The sequence below is a fragment of the Elephantulus edwardii genome, unplaced genomic scaffold (genome assembly GCF_000299155.1).
Source record: "Elephantulus edwardii isolate Elephantulus edwardi_28Jun2011 unplaced genomic scaffold, EleEdw1.0 scaffold00043, whole genome shotgun sequence".
Classification (NCBI taxonomy): domain Eukaryota; kingdom Metazoa; phylum Chordata; class Mammalia; order Macroscelidea; family Macroscelididae; genus Elephantulus; species Elephantulus edwardii.
This window is the reverse complement of record NW_006399793.1, coordinates 18,567,063-18,575,740: the sequence shown is the minus strand read 5'-3', so window position 1 is coordinate 18,575,740 and position 8,678 is coordinate 18,567,063.

The window sequence follows — 8,678 nt, the reverse complement described above, 5'->3', positions numbered from 1 at the left end:
AAGTTATTATTGCTGAACTAAAAATAAAAGGAAATAATATTTTTCCTTTTGAGAAAATATACCATTTTAGATCCAAATGTTTTTGTTGGTTTTTTGTTTTGTTTTGTTTTGTTTTTTCTTTTCAAAAAATCTGGGAGAAGGAACCAATATGACATTACCCACTTCAGAACAATCTACCCATATATCAGACTTTTTCCATCAATAAGGTGTGGCAGCATTTAGTCACTACAGTGGTAAGATCGCTTATGAGGCATTCATTCATAGTCTGACCTGTCAGAGAAAGAAGATATGGAAAACAAAAAATTTAAATAGACACCCAATATTTTCCCCTGCAAATTTATCTCTTTATATAGCAAGATATCTACAGTAAAAAGAAAAGTAAGATTGCATCTTCATTTTCTTATCCTATTATTTGAAGTAGCTCTGTGGAAGTTTTTGGTCATTTGAGGGGACTTTTTTTAATAATATTTTTTAATAATTTTAATGAACATTCACAGAGATTTTGGATTTCCATTCATTCATTGCTTCACTTCTCTCCCCACCCAGCCCTCCCCCCTGTCCCCCAGTTCGCTCCTCTCTTTAAAAAGTAAAAGAAACACTCCCTCCCTGGTACACAATCCCCCCGCACCCCACCCACCGCCCTAAGTACATTCCACTATGCAACCTTAATTGTGTGCTCTTGTGATAACCATAATACCCCATCATACATTGCTTTTAAATTATTCTCTCCCTCATCTGTTTCTGTGCAGTATACACAATTTATCTAGTTTTTCTCAGTCTTACATTAGAGGAGGGAGACTTGTTTTTGTGTTTTGTTTTGCTTTGTCTTGCTTTTATTTGTAGGGAACATTGTACTTTCTGGGACAGCCAGGTTTTATTTGTCTATTTATTAGTGTAAAAGGGAACTTCACTGGAGACATGGAAAGTACATACCTCCACCTCCCCATGCCTTGGCTGTCATCTGGGACACACATACCAGTATATTAGAATATTTGGAGTGTGAGGGGAATACAATTTGCTCTTCAGCCCACACATCAATGAGCTTAAGTGTGTGAAGAAGGATGGTGAGGATAGCACAGGATAGGAAAGGGTTTAGATCTTTTATTCATAAGGTCCCTATGACTCATAACTGACTCAGGAGTGCCTAACAACAACAACAAAGCAAATGATAACAGAAGAAGAGTTGATGGCTTTAAGTTCCTGGAGAAGAGTAATGAATATCCCATGGACTGTCAAAAGAACAAATATATCTTGAAGAAAGTACAGTCAGGGTGCTTATTGGAGGCAAGAATGGTGAAGGTTCATCTCACATATTTTGAGCATATTGATAGTAAGTGCTGGTCCTTGGAAAAAGGTATCATCCTTGTTAAAAGACATCATGCTTGGAAAGGTAGAGTTCAGAAAAAAGAGAGGAAGAGCCTCAATAAGATGCATTAACACAGTGACTATAACAATGAGCTCAAGGATATCAGAGATGAGAAAAATGGCACAGGATAAGGCAAGGTTCAGATCCTATGTTCATAGGGTCACTATGAGTTGAAGTTGACTCAGTAACACCTAACAGCAACAACATGAATAACCAAAACAAATTAAAATCTGTTACTTATTAGGAGCTCATCTTTTAAAAAAAGGCTTCCAGGGGAAGTTTGTCTTGGAAGACGTATAACCAGGTTGTTCTTAGAAGCAAGAATGATGAAACTTCATCTCACATACTTTGGACATATTGGATATAGAGGGGCCAGTCCCTGTAAAAGGACATCATCCTACACCAATGATGAAGACCAGATAAATTGTGGTATAATACCTAATTAAGGGAAATAGCTATGAAGAGAAAAAAGTCATTACAAGGAAAGAAGTTGTGGTGCTGCAGAAGAGTATTGAGGATACCAATGACTGATAAGAAAACAAACAGATTCATCCTGGAAAGGGTCAAACTGGGCGGCTCCTTGGAGGCAAGGATTCTAAGGCTCTGTCTGACATACTTTGGACATGTTGCAAGGAGGGACAGGTCCTTGGAGAGGGAAATCATGCTTGGGAGGGTGGAGGGACAGTGCAGAAGGGGAAGGCCCCCTATGAGGTGGATTGATTCTGTGGTTGGGGTAATCGGGATGGGTGTGTCGGAGACGGTGTGATTGGCACAGGACAGAGCCGAGTTTAGGGCTGTTGTACATAGGGTCACTATGAGTCGCAAGCGACTCAATGGCACATAACAATAACAACAACAACATGGTACCAGGGATATTATTACTAATGTCAGATGGATGCTGGCTGAAAGCAGAGAATGTCAGAAGAACGTCTATGCTTTTTTGACTATGTAAAGTAATTCAACTGTGTAGATTATAATAATTTATGGCTAATATTGAGAAAGAGAATTCCAGAACACCAGAACACTTGTGCTGTTGCAAAATCTATCCCTAGATAAAGAGGCTGTTCTGTGAACAAAGCAAAGGAAAACGACATGGTTTAAAATTTAGAAAATTGTGCATCAGGGTCATGTCCTTTCTCCATACTTATTCAGTGTGAATGCTGAGTAAATTATTTAAGGAGTTGGACTCAATCTAGCTCATAGACTGTCTTCCTCTCCCTTGCTGATTCTCAACCTTTCCAAGCATGATGCATTTTCCCAAGGATGGGCATGACATGAAGTCTCACTATATTTGCCTCTAAGTGGCACCTTTCCTATATTTTATCCATGATAAAATATCTCAGATAAGAAAATGTTAGTACTTTGTGAATAGAATAAATGAGAGCAGACCTGAGTTGTGTAGATAAGACCATGTTAAAATAATTCCACTGATATTGTAAAGATAGCTAGCTCTTCAGGACCTACAGAGGAGCTTACTCCTGTATATGGAGCTTCCAAACAACTACTTTTATGGACAACCTAGTTGTGGCTTTATAAACCTGGATCCTTGAGATAGTAGTAAAAATATACTGAGATTATAAAAAAAGGACATCATCCTGGGAAATCTAGACAATTAAAGTAAGAGGGGCAGACTCTCAAAATACGACGACTGTAAAATGGTGCAACCACTTTGGAAGGCTATATGGTGCTTTCTCAAAAGGTTGCAGATAGAAATATCATTTAAGCCAGCAATCCCACTTCTGGAAATTTACCCTAAAGAAATCATAACTGCCACCCAAGCAGGTATATGCACACCCATGTTTATTGTGGCTTTGTTTGCAATAGCAAAGAGCTGGAAACAACCGAAGTGGCCATCAACAAATGAATGGATAGAAAATCTCTGGTACAGTCACACAATGGAATACTATGCAGCACTGAAAAACAAGAAACTAATGAAATACTATGCTAACTGGATGACCCTAGAGGACATTATGCTAAGTGAAATATCTCAGTCACAAAAGGACAGATATTGCATAGGGCCACTATTGTAAAATAGGACTGACATTGGGGTTGAGGGAAGACAGAGAAGAGGGGAGGAATGACGTATACTGCATTGCAACAGATGAGGGAGAGAACTGTTTAAAAAGGATATATGATTAGGTATTATTGTCATGACAGGAGTCTAGAATGAAGGCTGCACAGTGCAGTGGACTTGGGGGGAGGGATTGCATAGCAATGAAAGAGTTTTTTTTCTTTTACTCATTAAGGAGAAAAGTGAATGGGGGAGGGGTTGGATAGGGAGCAAAGTGCAACAATGAATCACTGGAAACCCTAAGTCTCTGTAAACTTTCATTAAAATTAATAGAAAAAATATGATCATTGATACAGTTACTGTGAAAAGGGGCTTGAGCATATCAGAGAAGGTGAGAGTGATGAAGGATGGGACAAGGTTCAGATCTATTTGTTAAGTTTCTATGAGTCATAGCTACTTGATGACCCCTAACAATAACAACCATTAGTAAGAAAGTAGCATTACAAGAAGAAAAGAATATTTTAACCAAAGCTTTTTAGAAGACGTGTTACATTTGGGAAATCGTGTGGGAGAAAGAAAGACAATATTCTTCCATGCAATTTATAACATTGAAAGCCCAGGGATGGAACAGCTATGAATTAGTTCTTTCTTGCTAGCAATAAGATGATCATAGAAAATAAAGACATAAGAGTAAAAATAGAATAATACAAAAATGTTTTAAATTCCTTGATTACATGTACTATTTCATTCATTGTTATTAGTGTCAATTAGATATTTTTCATCATCAAGACAAAGTATTAATTATTCTCTTTCAAAGAACTTCACAGTCATCTCCAGCACCACAAGTCAAAGGCATAAATTCTTCTGTAATCTTTAGTCATTGTCCAGCTATCTGATGCAGGACAAATAATTGCAAAGACCATGTCCTAGATCAGGGTCCCCTAAATCCCAAGACTGACATAATTAGCACTTTAGAGAGATTCCTAAAGTCAGACTTTCCCAAGGAAATTCGTCTTTTGATTTCCCAGTTACTGGTGCGAAGAGTGTTAATTGTGGAGCTGACCAAGCTAAAATTGTCAACAACTTCAATCTCTTTTTCATCTATAATGACGCTACCAATTAGTGTAGTGGTTAAAATCTTTGTCTTCTTGATGTTGGCTTTCTATATTGCAGAGTACAGTTCTTTACCTTCAGCAGGAAGTGAGTTTGTGTTATCTGCATAACACTAGTTTTCCAAATACATAAAGCCATGGTGTTCTGGTGGCTTAGTGGTAAGGAGTTGCATTGCCAACCCAAAGGCATATGGTTCAAACCCACCAGCTGTTCCACTGGAGAAAAATGGGCAATTGACTCCCCTGCAATTTATTGACTTTGAAAACCTGATGGGTCAGCTATGAGTCAATTATGACTTGACAGGGCATAATAACAACACAGTAAAACATAAAAATGCAATAAAGATTGTGTTTTGATGCTTGTTATAAAGTTCCACCTGTTTGTTTTCACTATTTTTAACATAATAGGCCTTTTTAAGGGTTGCTTCAAAACTGTAAGCCAGATGTAAACTAGAAGTTCACAACTAAGGGGCTATCTGCTTGTCAGGATTGAAATCCTTAGGCCAACACAGGATTAGAATCAAGAATGTCAACTTACAGCATTAAATAGAGTTAATATGAAATGCACATACACAAAAGTAGAGTTTTAATGAAGACAATTTTCCAAAATACTTGCAGTCGGACACCAACAAGAAACTGCCAGAAATTCAAGTTATATTCACAATCTGATGACCTATATGATGATAACCTTTGTTATCATTACTTATATTAGGTAAATCTTGGATGAAAGCAGAGACAATGTCTTTTTATTTACTGAGGCTTTGTGACCTAACATATGATCTATTCTGGAGAATGTTCCATGTATACTGAAGAAGAATGTATAAAGGACTTTTTTAGAATGTATTACCCTCTATACATCAATGAGGTCAAATTGGTTAATTTTATAGTTCAGTTCTTTTGTACCTTTGTTGAGCTTTTTTCTAGTCCTGTTTTTCATTGAAGTCTCCTACTACTATTGTGGTGTCATCTCTTTCCTTTTTTCAAGTCTGTTAATGTTTGTCTTATGTATTTTGCAGCTCTATCATTTGGTGCATAGTATTTATTATGTTCATGTCTTCTTGTACTATTGTCCCTCTAAGCATTATACAATTTCCCTCTTTGTCTCTTACAAGATTTCTACTTTGAAGTAAATTTTATTAGAGATTACTATTCCTACTCCTGTCTTTTGTTGTTGTTGTTGTTGCCATTTGGTACATTGTTTTTCCAACCCTTCAATTTTTAGTCTTTGTAATCGCTTCTCTGGTGTGTCTCTTATAGACAGCGTATTACTGAGTTTTGTGTTTTAATCAAATCAGCTACTCTTTTCTCTTTACTGGTACATTTAAATCATTCATATTCAGTGTTATTGATACATGTTTCATTGCTGATGTTTTGTTTGGTGTTTTTTTGTGTGTGTATTTTTGCTGGTTACTTTGACCCACCCACTTTTCTGTAGTATCTCTTTGTGAAGGACTTCCTTTAGCATTTCTTGCACTATTGGTCTTGTTTTCACAAATTCACTTAATTCCTTATTTTCTGAGAATGTGCTGATCTCTCCATCATATTTCATGGAAAGTTTTTTCTGGATTCAGGATTTCTTTCTGAGTTTTTAACATGTCATTCATCTATCTTCTGACTCACATGCTTCCTGTTCTTAAGAAATTGACGCTTAAGCTTATTGATTCTTCTTTATAGGTAATTCTTTGCTTTTCTTTTGCTGCTTCTAAAACTTTTCATTGTCTCTGATTGTGGAGAAACTGACTACAATACGCCTTTGTATTTTTCTTTTGCAATCTATTCTATCTGGAGTTCATTTAGATTCTTGGATACGTATTTTCCTTTTTTGATAATACCAGGACAATTTTCCTCTAGTAACTCTTCCACCAGTTTTTTTCAGTGCCTTTTTTTTCTTCTTCCTATTTTGGAATTGTTGTTGCACGTCCAGGAAAGCTTCTGTTAGCTAAACTATGTCAATTGGTATACCATCTATTCCTGGGGCCTTATTTTTTGCTATTTCCTTCAAAGCAGCCTGAACTTCTTCCTTCATCACCATAGGCTCTTGCTCATATGTTGTTCCATGAAATTCTTCTGTGTCTGCCAATTTATTTTGATACTGTGACTCAGTATATTCTTTCCATCTTCCTTTCATACTCCCTGGATCATTTAATATTCTGCCTAAAGCATCCTTGATATAGCAACTCGAGTTTTGAATTTGTTCTTCAGTTCCTTGAGCTTAAGAAATGCTGAACAACTTTGGCCCTTCTGATTTTCTGACTCCAACTCCTTGCACATTTCATTATAATATTTTACTTTGTCATCCATGCTACCTTTTGAAATCTTCTACTCAACTCTTTAGTATCTTGAATTCTTCCTTGTGCTTTGGCTTCTCTGCACTCCAGTACAATTTTCAGAGTCTCTTCTGACATCCATTTTGGTCTTACAAAAAGAAACAAAAAGATGTGCTGCATTGGAAAAAAATTTGCTATCAAAGGCCTCTCCAAGGGACCGAGGAGCAATGGTATCAGTTTAAAAATTAAGGTGCACCTGATCCAAACCATGGTCTTTGCAATTAGTTGCTAGGCATCTGCAGATTGAACAGTAAAGAAAGATGACATTAGAAGAATTGATGCCTTTGGGTTATGATATTGGAGAAGAGTAGTGGATATCCTATTGGTTGCCAAAAGAACAATTTTGTGTTGAAGGAAGTGCAAGCCGAGTGCTATTTAGACGCAAGGATAGTGACATTTCATCTCACATGCTTTGAGCATGTTGTCAGGAGGGACTGGTCCTGGGAAAAGGACATTTCTTGGAAAGGTGAAAGGTTAAGAAAGAGAGGAAACCCCCAGTAAGATATATTTACACAGAGACTGTGACAATGGACTTGAGTGTAACAGAGAACATAAGAATGGTACAAGATAGAGTAAGATTCAGATGTGCTGTCCACAGGGTCACTATGAGTTGCATGTAGTTCAGTGACACCTAACAACAACAAAAACACAATAGAGTCAAAATTCCTTGCAAACATCACAATTCAAAGGTAAAATCTTCGTTTTTGAACTTTCTTACTCACCGTCCAACATTCACATGCATATGAAACAATTGTGAAGACCAGGCCTTGAGTCAGCTGCCCTTTAGTTCTTAAGCTGACACCCTTGTTCTTTAAAACTTTAAACAGGTCCTGGGCAATATGCAAGTCCACTGTTATATGTTGTCTGATTTCCTTGCTGCTGCCTTCAGGAGTGTTGATTGTGTATTCAAGTAAAATTAATTCATTAAAAACTTTAATCTTTTCTGTTTATCACAAAATTGTTTACTGTTTAAATTATACTACTTTCTTTTTTCAATTTCTTATCGTGATTTTAACAAAAGTTTACAGAAAACTTGGATTCCCATTCATTCATTGTTGCACATTTTCCTCTCTATCCACCCCCCCCATTCACTTTTCTCTTAAAAAAAGAAGTTCATTTATTACTGCACAATTTCCTCTCCTTCTGCTCCACCCCAGTCCATTCTGTTATTAACCTCTCATACTCGACTGTTATCTTACAAATAATGCCTAATAATATATTCCTTTTAAACACTACCCTGTATGTGCTCACCAAGTTGTGCCAAAAAATCTGGAGAACAACCACTTGGCCAACTGACTGGAAGAGATCTATATTTGTTCCCATTCCAAAGAAAGGTGATCCAACAGAGTGTGGAAACTATAGAACAATATCACTGATGTCACATTCAAGCAAGATTCTACTGAAGATTAACTAAAAACAACTGGAACAGCACATCAGCAGAGAACTGCCAGAAGTCCAGCCTGGGTTTAGAAGGGGTGGTGGTACTAGGGATATTGTAGCTGATGTTAGATAGATCTTAGCTGAAAACAGAGTGTACCAGAGGAATGTCTATCTGTTTTTCATTGGCTATGCAAAGGCATTTGACTATGTGGATCACAACAAACTGTGGTTGATTCTGAGAAGAATTGGAATCCCAGAACACTTGATTGTGCTTATGCGAAACTTATACTTGACCAAAAGACAGTTGTCAGAACAGAGCAAGGAAACACTGTATGGTTCAAAATTTGGAAGGGTGTGCATCAAGGATGTGTCCCATATCCATATCTTTTCAATCTATATGTGGAACAAATTATCCTTGGAGGCTGGACTCTAGGAGGAGATATGTGGCATCAGGATTGGAGGTAGATTCATCAACAATCTGC